We start from the raw sequence: 15081 nt of genomic DNA, 5'->3' as shown, positions 1-15081 counted from the left end.
CTTTCACTTTTTCTGTCCTCTTTCTTTCTCTCTTTCTCTCTATCTTAATCGCTCTCTTCCTTTCTACCCCCCTCCCCCCATGCTAGTGCCCGTTGTATCAGCTACAACGGGCTTTAATTCTAGTAAATAAAATTTTAAAAATAAGCCTGTCTACCAAATGTAGAGAGCCTCTTGTGGCGCAGAGTGGTAAGGCAGCAGACAGGTAGTCTGAAAGCTTTGCCCATGAGGCTGGGAGTTCGATCCCAGCAGCCGGCTCAAGGTTGACTCAGCCTTCCATCCTTCCGAGGTCGGTAAAATGAGTACCCAGCTTGCTGGGGAGTAAACGGTAATGACTGGGGAAGGCACTGACAAATCACCCCGTATTGAGTCTGCCAAGAAAACGCTGGAGGGCGTCACCCCAAGGGTCAGACATGACCCGGTGCTTGCACAGGGGATACCTTTACCTTTACCTTTTTACCAAATGTAGATTAGTTCGATCTATCATATTTCCAATAGGCACTTTTGGCTGTGAAAGTTGGATGATGAAAAAATCAGACAAGAGAAAAATTGATTACTTGAACTCTGGTGTTGGAGCAAACTTCTGCGGGTTCCATGGACAGCAAAAGTCACAAACAAGGCAATACTGCAGCACATAATACTACAGCACATATATCATTGGTAGGTAAAATCATGAAACTCCGGCTCACTTACTTTGGCCATATCATGCAATCCAACTCAATGGAGAAAGCAATTATGCTAGGATCGGTCAGTGGAAAAAGGAAACCCAGCTAACCAAGGACACAGTGGTTGGACGCAATCAAGATGGACACCGGCCAGAGCATTGCATGGCTGAGGGAAGTGGTGCGGGATCGTGGGTTGTGGTAACAACTGTGCCATGGGATCACCAAGAGTCGAACACAACTAAATGGCTGACAACAACGTCATCAATTGTTTCTGTAACAACAGGGTCGCCATGTTCTTCCTAGCATCTGGCAAGGGATGTGGGGGGATTCATGGAGAAAGAGAAAGACCCAGGCCAGACTGCTGGCATCACAATGGAAGTGATATCATCTCGCCAACAATTTCCAGGTGACACTCTGGTATCTGGGCAGAAACTCTTATGTTAAAGCTGGTTTCTACCTTACAATTCTTGCTCAAATATCAAACCATGAGCTGGAAAGTCACTGGTGAGTGTGACATCACTTCCTGTGCAACACCAGCAATGTGGTCTGGGCCTTTCTTTTTCTACTGGTAAGTGATGTCATCACACATTGACTGGTGTGATGACATCACTTCCTTCACAGCACCAACTGGTTGGTAGCTGGGGGGGGGACAGAGCCTGGTGGTGAGAGACCCCTGCCTCCACCTGGCAGTCCGGCAGTCCTATCACACTTAAAATAAACACCCCACTCCCACATACAAGCTGACTCCTGAGCTCAGCAGGACATTATCCTTTGTTAAAATGGCGCCTCTAGTGGGGGAACAAAGGAAGTGTCTTTCCTTCTCTGTGTGAGCAAGTGTATTCGTGTATAAAATATGATTTGAGACAGAGGGCTAGTTCTTCTTGCATCGACTCGATACTCCGTTCTCATAGCAAAAGTAATTTAATTAGCTATAAATCATCCCTGGTAGGCAATGTCAAGTCCTGTTCAGAATATATTCAGTGATTTCATGCTGTCTCTTGGCAGTTCGTTCTAAAGTTTAATTGCTCTTTTTGCCTGAGACTTTATTGAAAGCAACTTTATATCCTGAAATGCTATCCCAGTTATTATGAGTAGCTGAAGGCTCTCCCCATCACTTTCCTCTCCCTTCACCTATCAGAGCCCCCCTGACACATGAACAACTATGCAGGCCCAAGAACCCTTTCACAGTCGTCTTCTTCACTGGTTTCTTTTCATGCTCCAGATCTGCTGGCAAAGGTCATGTGGAATCCAAGAGGAGTTTCCTGCTTCTCCCACGTGTCTCATTGATACATTTGTCAAATTCAGGATGAGATGTTTTAGGAGATTTGGTAGGGAAAGGGGGTATTTGAGGAAGGAAGAAGAAGAGATTCCCCCCCCCCTCTGCATGCTGTGATGCTTTGTATTCTTGGTGTTTGGGGAGAACATCTGGAGTTCTGGCTCCATTGGTAGACCTGATGGGTCCTGGTTTTTGGCCAGTGTGTGACATGGACAGGCAGGGCCACTGGACTGATCCATCTATGATGAGAAATCCCTTGGCCTACCCCAGGCAACAGATGAGAGGCATTTGGTCATCTACACACTTGCTGACTGCAGTATTTATTGTTCAGATCAAGTGCTTCCTTCATCATTTACAGTGTGGAGTATAGAAGTATGGACTTCTGGATGGACCACAGAAAGCCTCATTCTTCCTCACAAGAGTCAATTAAGCTAGGTGTGCATCGAGAGCCAGTTTGGTGCAGTGGTTAGGGGTGTGGACTTCTAATCTGGCAAGCCGGGTTCAATTCTGCACTCCCCCACATGCAGCCAGCTGGGTGACCTTGGGCTCGCCACGGCACTGATAAATCTGTTCTGACCCAGCAGAAATATCCGGGCTCTCTCAGCCTCACCCACCTCACAGAGTGTCTGTTGTGGGGAGAGGAAAGGGAAGGCGACTGGAAGCCGCTTTGAGCCTCCTTTAGGTAGAAAAAAGTGGCATATAAGAACCAACTTTGCTTCTTCTTCTCATTAGGGAACCATAACTTCTTCGTAAAGGATGTTCTTGAGATTTTTCAGTTGTCCTCGGCCACCCTGCTCAGGAATGTGCCCTGCACTCTGAGTAGCGATGGGCATTTTGGTTCAGATAAGCTGAAAATTACCTGAATCGATGCTGATTCATGTACTTTTCAGACCTATTCAAGCCAAATTGCCCATCCCTGCACGTTAAACGGGCTGAATCAGTGGCAGCCAAATAATGTTTTGTTGATTCAGCCATGATTTGACCAGTTTAAAAGCAGGGTCCGGGGAGGAGAGAGTGTGCTGAGCAGCTGCTGTGTCACGATCGCATGCCTGGGGTGCTCTCTGTTGTGTGGGAAGGTGGGGAGGGGGACACATGTGCAGGGGGGGGGATTCAGACTGCTTTGAATTCAGCTGAATCAATTCAGCCGAATCTAAACCAATGAACGGTGGTTTGGATTCGGCTCAAAACGGTTCTGGCCAAATCCAGAACAGTCTGAATTTTCCCTCCACAAACATGCCTAACTCTGAGTTGGCTGAAAACCAAAGGGGCCCAATCTCAAAAATTTACTTTCCAGTCCCATAGAATCACAGAATCATAGAATAATAGAGTTGGAAGGGTTCCTCATGGGTCATCTAGTCCAACCCCCTGCACTATGCAGGACACTCACATCCCTCTCGCTCATCCACTGTAACCTGCCACCCCCTTCAGCCTTCATAGAATCAGCCTCTCCGTCAGATGGCTATCCAGCCTCTGTTTAAAAATTTCCAAAGATGGAGAACCCACCACCTCCCGAGGAAGCCTGTTCCACTGAGGAACCGTTCTAACTGTCAGGAACATCTTCCGGATGTTTAGATGCAATTTCTTTTGAATTAATTTCATCCGATTCCTTCTGGTCTGTCCCTCCGGGGCAAAAGAGAACAACTCTGCTCCATCCTCCATATGGCAGCCTTTTAAATACTTGAAGATGGTTATCAGATCCCTTCTCAGTCGTCTTGTCTCCAGGCCAAACAGACCAAGCTGCCCCAACCTTTCTTCATACGTCTTGGTCTCCCCTCAGAGAACAAGGAACTAATTTCCTTCCTTGTCTGAGATTCTGAGATTTCTTTAAATCCAGTATTCTGCATACATCCCTCCACTTATTTATGCAGTAAAGGAACTAGAGGCACCTTGGCTACCTTTGGAAGGAGTATTTGATGGTTTCAGGCGGCTCATGGATATGTGGATTGGTTGCTAGCATCAGTGAGGCCAACCACAAGCCTATTGAATCCCAGCCCCTCATGGCTCCTTAAAATGACTGAGAGGTTAGGAGGCCCCTTCACAAAGGATAATGCACTTTCAATGTGCTTTGGCAGCTGGATTTTCCAGTGCAGAACAGGAAAATCTACTTCTAAAGTGCATTGAAAGTGCATTATCTATTGTGTGCAGACTAGGCCCAGGAAATAATCATCCTCTCCCCCTCTACAGGAATGTTCCCAAGGGGCAGAAGGAGGCAGTGTTTTGTACCTTGCTGAAAAAACCATACCTGGATCTGCATGACCTCCAAAGGCAGCTGGATTGTGGCAGGTCAGCGCTGCTTCTGATGCTAGATCTCAAGACAGCGTTCAACATAATCACAAGTTTCTGGATCGTCGCCTTACTGACATGGAAATACGAGGGACAGCTCTGCAAGAGCTAATTTTATTTCTCCAGGTCATGGACAGACAGTTCTGCTTGGAGAGAGTTAATCGCATTGCTGTCAACTCCCTTATGGAGTGCCACAAGGTGCTGTCCTCTCCCCAACCTTATTCAATATCTTCATGTGCCCTCTTGCCCAGTTCGTCGAGGGTTTGGGCTGGGATATCATCAATATGCCGATGATACCCAGCTCTACCTCCTGATGGATGGCTGCCCAGCCAGCTTGGTGCAGTGGTTAGGAGTGTGGACTTCTAATCTGGTGAGCCAGATTTGATTCTGCGCTCCTCACCCGTATGCAACCAGCTGGGTGACCTTGGGCTACTCTGACCCAAAAATCTCAAGATGGCTAAAAAGACCCTCCTACCACCTCATAGTTATCAAGCAAATGGTTCGCCTGATAGCACAGCGTAGCTTAAAGGTTCAACGCAGAGTCATTTGCCAGATGCCTGGAAGCAGTGGCAGGATGGATCCAGCAGATTCATCTGAAACTCAGCCCTTCAAAGACAGAGGTCCTGTGGCTGGGTAGGAAAGGTCCATTTGAGGAAATGTCTGGATGCAGTGCACTGCCTAGATGCAGTGCAGCTTACACTTGCATATTCAGCCAGTAACTTGGGTGTGCTCCATATGTTCCTCCGTGGTAACATATTACAAGAGTAGCACAGCTGGCGCTTTTCCACCTGTGCCAGCAAAGCTACTAGCACCCTTCTTTGCCCTGGACCACCTAGCCACAGTCATCGATGTGACAGCCACCTCTAGAATAGACTTCTGTAACTCGCTTTACTCTGGCCTTCCCTTATCCCTGACTCAGAAACTGCAACTGGTCCAGGACGCAGCAGTCAGGGTCCTCACAGGAGCACCATGGGGGGGGGGCATATCTGACCCATGCTTCTGCAGCTGTACTGGATTCTGCTTGAATTCCAGAGCAGGTTAATGGTTTTGCTACTTACCTTTAAGGCAATGAATGGTCTTGTCGGGGACCCGCTTGCTAACTGAAAAACCAGGGTGCCCCTTTGAAGAAAACGTCACGCCAGGCCTGGTGAACGATACAACAGGAACAAGCTTTATTTCAGCAACGTGGAGTCCGCTGGTATGGAGTAAGAGCTTCCACCGAACTCCAGGTGGAAGCTCCCTTTTATACAAAACCCACCTCCTTAGGCTGTATTGCCCCACCCAGTACTTGCGGAGGGAACATGCTGATACAATCATGACTCATGCACATATGCGAGGTTTTCCGGGGTTCCTGATGGCCCATTTTCCTGGAACAAAGGGCCATCTCCGGGCCCTTGTCAAAAGGTGGAGGGGGACATTGAGGTTCTTTAGCGGTCATTGCCACCTCAACGATCGGGTGGGGCGCCCAGCTGCCGGCTTGCCTATGATCACCATGCCCTACCTCCGTGATCGCGGGCGCCTCTGATGGCGGGGTTCGGTCCCGTTCCCAAGCCACCAAGGACCGAACCACGACATTCTGCCCCCCCAAAGGTCCATTCTCCAACCCCCCGGGACGGCCAGGATACCGCTTGTGGAAACGTTCAGTGAGTCGGGGCGCAAGGACGTCCGCTGCCCAGACCCATTCCCGGTCCCCCAAAGCGAAGTCCTTCCATTCCACGAGGTACTGCAACTTCCCCCTGTGGAGTCTAGAGTCCAGGATATCCGCCACCTCGTGGTGCTCCCCCCCCGGCAGGACCTCGGGCGCTGGCGGGGAAAACACGGGGTGCCAAACGTCACCGTCCGGAGTTTTTTTTAGAAGGCTCACGTGAAAGACGGGATGGATGTGCCGGAGGTTCTTGGGGAGCTTGAGCTTGACCGAAACTTCGTTGATCGGGGCCAAGACCTCGAAAGGCCCCAAAAACCGAGGGCCTAGCTTCTTGCTGGGCAAATTCAACCGTAGGTTCCGGGTGGAAAGGTAAACTCGATCCCCCGGTCGGATCTCCTCAGCTGGTCGTCTCTTCCGGTCGGCGTCCTCTTTCTGCGCTGCCTTGACTTTGTGGAGCTGCTCCTGCAGCGACTTCCAGCAGCTCCCGGCACGCTTCCCCCACTCGCGAAGGTCGGCCGATTCCCGGGCGGGGACCTCTCCAAGCTCCGGGAAGTGTCTCAGGTCTGTCCCGTAGACGACGGCAAAAGGCGACATCTCCGTGCTGCTGTGGTCTGCGTTGTTGTACGCGAACTCGGCCAGGGGGAGCAGGGGCACCCAGGTGTCTTGATGATAGGAACCGAAACACCGCAAGTACTGCTCCAGTACTTGATTAACCCGCTCGGTCTGCCCGTCCGTCTGGGGGTGGTAAGCGGAGCTCAGCCCTTGCTCGATGTCTAACAGGCGCAGGAAAGCTTGCCAAAACCGGGACACGAATTGTGAGCCCCGATCGGAAATCACCTTGTCCGGCAGCCCGTGCAGTCGGAACACGTGATCCAGGAACATCCGAGCCAACTGTGAAGCACTGGGGACACTGGCGCAAGGAATGAAATGGGCCTGTTTGGAAAATAGATCTACCACCACCCAGATCACCGTTTTCCCCTTGCTGGGAGGCAAGTCTGTTATAAAGTCCATGGAGATCACTGACCACGGCCGGGTCGGGACCTCGAGCGGGTGCAGCAGACCTTTCGGCTTGCCAACCCCCGGCTTGCAGGTCAGGCAGACAGGACAACCACTGACGTAAGCTTTTGTGTCCCGCCGCAGACTGGGCCACCAAAACCGCCGCCGGGCCAACTTCCAGGATTTTACGAAACCGAAGTGCCCGGCGGTCTTAGCATCGTGGCAGAGGCTGAGGGCTTCCCGTCGTAGCCCTTCCGGGACGTAGACAGCCTCCCCCCTCCGCCAGAGACCGGAGTCCAAAATCAAAGAGTCCCGGAGCTCAGCCAGCTCCTCGTCTGTCCCGTAGGCTGCCACTAGGCGGTCTCGGAGCGGGGCGGTCGCCGGGTCGGGCTCCCATTCCTCCCTGGCCCGACGCCTAGTGACGACCCCCCGTCCCAGCTGCTCCTCACCAAACACGGACCTGGTGCAGGGAGCGTACCCCTCCCCATAATGCGGCAGACGGGAGAGGGCGTCCGCGAGGAAATTCTCTTTGCCGGGGATGTGACCAAGCTTGAAATTGTACCGTGAAAAGAACTCCGCCCACCTCATCTGCTTGGCGTTCAGGGATCGCGGTTGCCGGAGCGCCTCCAGATTCTTGTGATCTGTCCAGACCTCGAACGGCTCCTTTGTTTCCTCCAGCCAATGCCGCCATTCGGTGAGGGCGAACTTAATCGCAAACGCCTCCTTCTCCCAGGTAGACCAGTTCCGCTCCGTTTCGGCGAATTTTCGTGAGAGGTAGGCCGCCGGCCTCAGCTGTCCCGCCTTGTCTCGCTGCAGGAGAACCGCCCCGGCTGCTGCGTCGCTGGCGTCGACTTGTACCACCATCGGCTGGGTTGGGTCGACGTGCAGTAGCGTGGGCTCAGACGCGAAAGCTTGCTTGAGGGCCAGGAACGCTGCCTCCGATTTCTCATTCCAGCCGAGCGCTGCGCTGGGCCGCGTGGCGCGAGGACCTCTCCCCTTGGTACCTAGCAAGTCCGTGAGGGGAGCCACTACGGAGGAGTATCTGGGGATGAAGCCTCTAAAAAAGTTAGCAAACCCCAGGAAGCTTTGTAGCTGTTTCCGGGTGCGGGGCCTTTCCCAGGCCAGCACCGCCTGCACCTTCTCGGGGTCCATAGCTATGCCCTGGGCTGAGATGCGGTAGCCCAAATAGTCCAGGGAGGGACGGTGGAATTCGCACTTAGCCAGCTTCACGTATAGGTGGTTTGCCAGCAGGCGCTTTAACACCTCCCTCACCAGGGTCACGTGCTCTTGGGGATCTTGGCTGTAGATCAGGACGTCATCCAAATAAACCACCACCCCCTGAAACAGAAGGTCCTGCAACACCTCATTAATTAGACTCATGAAAACCCCAGGTGCCCCGCTTAAACCGAACGGCATCACTTTAAATTCGAATTGTCCCAATTGACAGTTAAACGCTGTTTTCCACTCATCCCCCTCCTGGATGCGTACCCGGTAGTACGCCTCCCTTAGGTCCAGCTTAGTGAACAGAGTCCCTTTGCCCAGCCGGGCCAGCAAATCCGGGATCAGCGGGAGGGGGTAAGCGTTCCCCGCTGCGATGGCGTTGAGGCCCCGGTAGTCCTGGCACAGCCGTCGGGACCCATCCTTTTTCCGGACGAACAAGACTGGAGCTCCCATGGGACTGGAAGCGGGCCGGATGAAACCTCGGGCCAGATTTTTACCCAAAAACTCCCGGAGGTCCTTGAGCTCACCCTCACTCATCTTGTAGATGCGCCCTTTGGGTAGTACCGCCCCCTCTGGGATGTTGATAGCGCAGTCCGTGCGGCGGTGTGGGGGTAGCTCGTCCGCTTCCCGCTCGCTGAAAACGGCTGCGAGGTCTCGGTACTCTGGCGGGACCTCGGGCTCTGGTTTCTCCTGCTGCGCCGCCGCCGCTCCCCTGGGACGCGCCGCCGTCCTCTTGTGGCTGGAATTCTCGTGGGGGACCCGATGCCGTGCACCCACCGTCAAGTCGAACTTCAGGGTCCCCGCCCGCCAGTCCACCACGGGGTTGTGTTCCTTCAGCCAATCCAGGCCCAACACCGCCCGATATCCCGCTACGGGGACCTGGATCAGCCACCGCAGCTCTTGGTGGTCCCCTATGTGGATGGCGATAGGACCCACCTCCTCCCCGAAAGGTCCCCCCTGAATCGGGCTGCCGTCCATCTGGACGAAAACCAGGGGAACCTTCCGAATGCGCTTCGGTAGCCCCAAAGCCCGGGCTATCTGGGGGTGGACCATGCTGTGGTCGCATCCAGAGTCCAAAAGAGCCTCCCCCACCCAACTTAGTCCGTTCTCCGGGTTCCGGAGCTCTAAAATTACCACGTTCGGAGGTCGCGCCTCATGCTGCAGGGGTTTTCCCTCGCACCGCGGGACCTGCTGCCCGGCGCCGTCTACAGCAGGTCCTGGCCGTTTCCCGTCGCCTGGGTGCTTCCCGGTTCGTTGCGGAGGTCCTCCGCCCGGCGTGCCTGCTGGGGGCGTGTCGCACCTCCCCCCTGGGAGAGCCCGCGGTCCTCCCCCCCTTGCCGTTGGCACGCTGCTGCGAAATGTCCTGACCCCCCGCATTTCAGGCACAGACCTTCCCGGCGTCTCCTTTCCCGCTCGGGGTTCGGGGGTCGTTTGGGGCGAGAGTTGTCGGGGCCCGGTCTCGGCGCCTCGGCTGACCCGCCTTTGGCCTCCCGGGGGGGTGCGGCGGCCCAACCCAGGCTGGCTTCCAGCTTGGCGACCACAAAACACCACCCCTCCAGTGTAGACAGATCTTCTTCCGTCCCCTTGATCACGGCCCATTCCCTGAGCTTCGGGTTAAGGCCCTCCCGGAAGTACTCGATTTGGGTCTCCTCGTTCCAGGAGAACACCTTGCCTGCTTCCCTCCGGAAAATGTCTATATAGTCCATAACCCCCCTAGTACCCTGTCGAAGTCCCTTGATCCGACTCTTTGCCTTGTCCTCAGCCTGGGGGTCCTGGAATCGTCGGCGGAGCGCGACCACGAAGTCCTGCAGGTCCCGAGTTGCCGGGTCGCCGCGCTCGGCCAACCCTAGGTACCACTGACCCGCCTTGCCCTGGAGACACGAGGCCACCCCCCAGACCAAGTCCTCGGAGTCCTCATACCGGTCTCCATACCTCCGGGCATGCGTCAGCGCGTGGAGGAGGAACTGCGGGAGGTCGTCCGGCGTCCCGTCGAAACGCGCCTTAAGCTCTGGGGGGGAACGTTTTGGAGAGTAGTCCGACCCCCTCCGGATCCGGGATTCTCGGCGTCCGCCGTCTCGTCCTGCTCCGCTCCACCGGCTACCAACTTGCCCAATGACGCCGTGCCGCTCCCTGCCTTGCACGTCGCTCCTGCGTTGGTCCGGCTCTCGCCGCCCCGTCGGCTCACCCGCTCCCCCGAGATCCTCTGCTATCTCGCCTCTCCGCTGGCCGTCTCGCCCACTCGGGACTGAAAACTGCTCCGGGTCGGGGTCCGGGGCCCGCTCACCAGTACCGGGCTCGTCCTCGTCGCTGGAGACGTCCTCACTCGACGCGATCCCCTCCGCCGTTGTATTACCAGTCCCCCCGGGCCCGGCCCGAGCTTGCTCACGGGCTTCAGCTGCCTGCAAGCGCCTGGCCAAGTCCGCCATGGCCCGCCGCAGGTCCTCTAGGGATTCCTCAGGTCCTACCGGGCGAAGCGCCTGCCTCAGCTGGGTGTCCCAGGTTGGGGCCAACCCCCCAGACCTCGGCGCGCTCCCCGCCGTGCTTGGGAACCCCATGGCCCGGCGCCTTCCCTTGGCCGCCGCTGCCGAGGGTCTCGGGGTCCCGGACAGCTGCTCCTGGCCCCCCGATTTTCGGAGGAAATCTCCCGGGGACATTAAACTCATGTTCCCGGGGTTCGTGGGGGTCGAGACCGCCCCGTTGCTTGAAAACGCCATCTCTGGATCCGTCCCGATAAGCGCTCGGATGCGATGCCGACCCTGGAGTTCGGTGGGAAGCTCTTACGATGTCGGGGACCCGCTTGCTAACTGAAAAACCAGGGTGCCCCTTTGAAGAAAACGTCACGCCAGGCCTGGTGAACGATACAACAGGAACAAGCTTTATTTCAGCAACGTGGAGTCCGCTGGTATGGAGTAAGAGCTTCCACCGAACTCCAGGTGGAAGCTCCCTTTTATACAAAACCCACCTCCTTAGGCTGTATTGCCCCACCCAGTACTTGCGGAGGGAACATGCTGATACAATCATGACTCATGCACATATGCGAGGTTTTCCGGGGTTCCTGATGGCCCATTTTCCTGGAACAAAGGGCCATCTCCGGGCCCTTGTCAAAAGGTGGAGGGGGACATTGAGGTTCTTTAGCGGCCATTGCCACCTCAACGATCGGGTGGGGCGCCCAGCTGCCGGCTTGCCTATGATCACCATGCCCTACCTCCGTGATCGCGGGCGCCTCTGATGGCGGGGTTCGGTCCCGTTCCCAAGCCACCAAGGACCGAACCACGACAGGTCTGGGCTCAGGGATTGCTTCTCTCCCTACGCCTTCCCCCAGAAGAGTACTTCACTCTACAAATACCAACTGGTTGGTGGTCCCAGGCCCCAATGAAGTACATCTGTCCTCAACAAGGGCCAGGGCATTTTCAGTCTTGGCCCTTACCGGAGGATACCCAGGCCCTGACAGAGCTTGCCCAGTTCTGCAGGGCCTGTAAGATGGAGCTCTTCTGCCAAGTTTTTTAGTTGGGGCCAGTGAACTCTAATAGGCCCCTTTGATAAACGCCCCCCACAGACACACTGTAATCTGGGAAAGATCTACTGATAACCAATGCTGGGAACTATGATAATACTGGATGCTGCTATTGACTATAGATTCTGTTTTAAATGTTTTGTTATGTTATGATTGTTCTTAATCGTGTTGTTATTGCATGACGTACACCATGGGTAGTCAACCTGTTGTCCTCCAGATGTTCATGGACTCCGGATGTTGTCCTCCAGATGTTCATGGACTCCAGATGTTGTCCTCCAGATGTTCATGGACTCCAGATGTTGTCCTCCAGATGTTCATGGACTACAATTCCCATGGGAATTGTAGTCTATGAACATCTGGAGTCCCACAGGTTGACTACCCCTGACGTACACTGCCTTGCGCCAGTTCCCAGAAGGGCAGTATAGAAATTGAATTATTATTAATCCATCTCATCTTGGTTCTTTCTCTTTTCCTAGCATTATGACGACCATCTTTCCAGACCCCTTATTTCTTTTGCAGGCCACTCAGGTTCTCCTGAGGTTCTTCTGAGAATGTAAGGCTCAGGGGTAGGTCAGTGATTTCTAAATCACTGGGAAACATTTGGGTGTATTCACCTCTGGTTTCTTCATTTCTGAGGAGGCAGATGTCTTTGCCAGCAGGAGCTATCTGTCTCTCTGTCTCTCTTCCCTTGGCTTCCTTGTAGGATAAAGTGCAGGCAAACTTCCCACTCCCCTTCATAATTGCCTGGCTAGGTATGTGCTAGTATCCTCTAGCAAGGTGTGGTGGCTTCAGACTCTTTCAGACAAGTGAGACGAAACAGTGGATCTCTTTGGAGATAAACAGCTCTAACCAGGGTGTAAACTGCACAGAACTTTTATTCCCATCTCAGGTCGATTCAGTCCCTGCTATCTCCACTGAATGTAATTTCCATTTTGATTTTGTCCGATTTTAATTTTCCCTCTGCAACAAGCATGATTGATCCTAAGTGACCCTACCTTTATCTTGGAATATTTAGGAGTGGAAATAACCCTCAATATTTTCAGAATCTGATTAAATCCGATGAGAAATCATGCAGATCGCTGGAGCTCCGTGGTAGAGAAGCCCTGATTTGCCAAGGATGGCCAGGTGACAAGCTTGCTTTAAAGGGGAAGCCCTTAATTTCTCAGCAGAAGCCTTCTGTTGGTAGAGATTTGCGTCTTGGATTTTTTTCTCCCTCCTCTGCTGTCTGCAACCCTCTCCCCCCACCCCTTTCAAAAAAGAAAGAGGCTCCATCTGTGTTTGGCTCCTCCAATCCTCTCCCCACCTTCAAGAAAACAAAGAAAGAGACTCCGGCTGTGTTTGCTTCCCCCCTCCCCTTCTGAGCCTCCCTAAGCACGTGCAGAACACTTTTCTGTTTCAATGGGAGGGGGGGAGGGGAAGACCTGGTTCAAATCTATCAGAATTCAACAGGACTGACAATGGAATAAACAAAATAAGTTCAGATTAAGCCCAGCTGTTGGGGTTTTGCATTTTATTTCCCCCCCCCCCCCTCAGCTAGAGGACCAACAAAACAATGGCTTTTCTGATGCCAAATATACCACGTTATTCACTGAAGCCTTTCCATCCAGTAAGATCCCTAACAGTGGACTGAAAAGAACGGGAAGTTGTCCAAAGGGGGAGCCAAAATGGCGGACTATACAGCTGAAATTTTTGGACCAGGCAATTGGCAGCTCCAACTGCAGTTCTTTACTGACTTTTCTTGGAGCGCTCAAAAATCAACTCTGGCTTTAAATGGCAACACCATGTTCAAGTAAACAGGATTTAAGACATAAAACCCTCCGTTCCCCGGGGAAGCCATGAGGAAACAGAGCATTCTTTCTGTTAATCAGCTCTCTGAGCACGGGCTGAACTTTCCTTTGGAGGGATGTTCACTGTCCCTCCCAGAACCTCACTACATTTTAAAATGGAGGAGTGTTGCTGGATTGTTGACTTACGCCAGCAGCTAATGCGATGAAGCGGAATTTGTTGACTTATCCCAGCCACTAACATGATCTTGCTAATGGGTTCAGGGGTAGCAAAGGACGCCTCTTGTGTGCCGATCCCACACTGGCACAATTTGTTCTGTAGGCTTTGCTTGGATTTAAATTGCATTTCCTTCACTGTTTGCTCTCCTGGAATTGACAGCGAGGGCAGTAGGGAGGGGAAGGCAGCTACGACTTACTGCATATCAGGCTGAGGGGGCACTGAGGAGTCAGGCAACCTTAATTCACCTCTATACTAATCCAGGGAAGGATGTCGCCTTTCCAAACCTCCCTTATAACCATTTGGAGGAGGAGAGGAGGAGGGGGAGAAGAAGAAGAAGAAGAAGAAGAAGAAGAAGAAGAAGAAGAAGAAGAAGAAGAAGAAGAAGAAGAAGAAGAGTTGGCAACCACAGGTTACACGTCATGGCCATGGGACACTCCAAGTCCTGACAGGTGTCACCTGCCATGCTGAGTTGTCATCAAAGGAGCACAGCAGGGAGGGTGCAGCCTTGCCTCTGGATTTAGCAGCTCCCAGTGACAAGCTGATAAGCCCATGCAGAGAGTTTTGGCAGAATTAAAATAGGCAAGAGAGACAAGGCCCCAGGATGCTTGTTTTAATATTTTAATATTTAAATTTTAATAATTTTAATAATTGTTTTAATAGAACTATTTTAAACAACCATCATACAGAAAGAGAAGAGAAAGAGAGACCTAACTGTTCAACTGACCTTCATCCATTCTGTCTGTTCAGGAGGCAAGCAGGGAGGAAGTGTGTGCTCAAAGGAGCAGGAAGTCTCCAATTCAGCCAGGAAGAGACAATGCTAACTCCACATCTCCCCCAAGGCCCCCTGTAGGATATTCTTCATATGCTTTTAATTCACAAACCCTGCAGTTCTTGCACATTACAAAAGAGAGGAGGAAATACCTGGAAATATCTGATGAGTGAAATGCTGACATTAGATTAGACTGGAAAGAAAGGAAGCATCCACAGCCTGGACTTTAGGTAACAAGAAAAAGAAGCACCTTGTTACACCTGGGGCCATTTATCCATGCCGAGATTGCTTTGCAGCAGCTTGCCTACCTGGTTTTTCTTGTGCAAGAAGTTTCACAGCTGGGGGGCTGGAGGTGGAAGCCGGCTTATCATTTGAAGCTGCCTTTCAGTTTTCACCTCGGAGACCCGTCTGGCCCCGGCTACAGGCTTGTGAAAAGGAGCTGATATGCCACCAGTCAAAATGCTTTTCCAAAAGATAATGTTAAATGGTTTTTAATGCGTCCCTGGATGGTATTAAAAAGGTAAGTGACAAATTATTGGCCTGGCTTGTGCAGTGTGAAGAGATAAAAACCCGATAGAGGACTGGAAGCCTGGTTCAGGATAACCTCTGGCTTCCCACTGTATCAAGATCAAGGCCTGGGGGGGGTCTGGAGACACTTCCCTTGAATGGCCCGGCTGGCAAGGGAGCCAGACCTGCAGATCACACCGAGGT

At 52.9% G+C, this 15081-nt stretch overlaps 1 long non-coding RNA gene across 1 annotated transcript; it reads left to right on the top strand.

Moving 5' to 3' along the window:
* The first annotated feature begins 499 nt into the window (after positions 1-499).
* Positions 500-11841, top strand: LOC143829048 (uncharacterized). Its single transcript, XR_013227988.1, has 3 exons — positions 500-657; positions 4123-5296; positions 11363-11841. It is a non-coding gene; the product is annotated as an uncharacterized LOC143829048 (long non-coding RNA).
* The last annotated feature ends 3240 nt before the right edge of the window (positions 11842-15081 follow it).

The sequence above is a fragment of the Paroedura picta genome, chromosome 2 (genome assembly GCF_049243985.1).
Source record: "Paroedura picta isolate Pp20150507F chromosome 2, Ppicta_v3.0, whole genome shotgun sequence".
In the NCBI taxonomy this organism is placed as follows: Eukaryota; Metazoa; Chordata; class Lepidosauria; order Squamata; family Gekkonidae; genus Paroedura; species Paroedura picta.
Note: the sequence above shows the minus strand (reverse complement) of the source record. Positions and strands in the feature narration are given on the sequence as shown.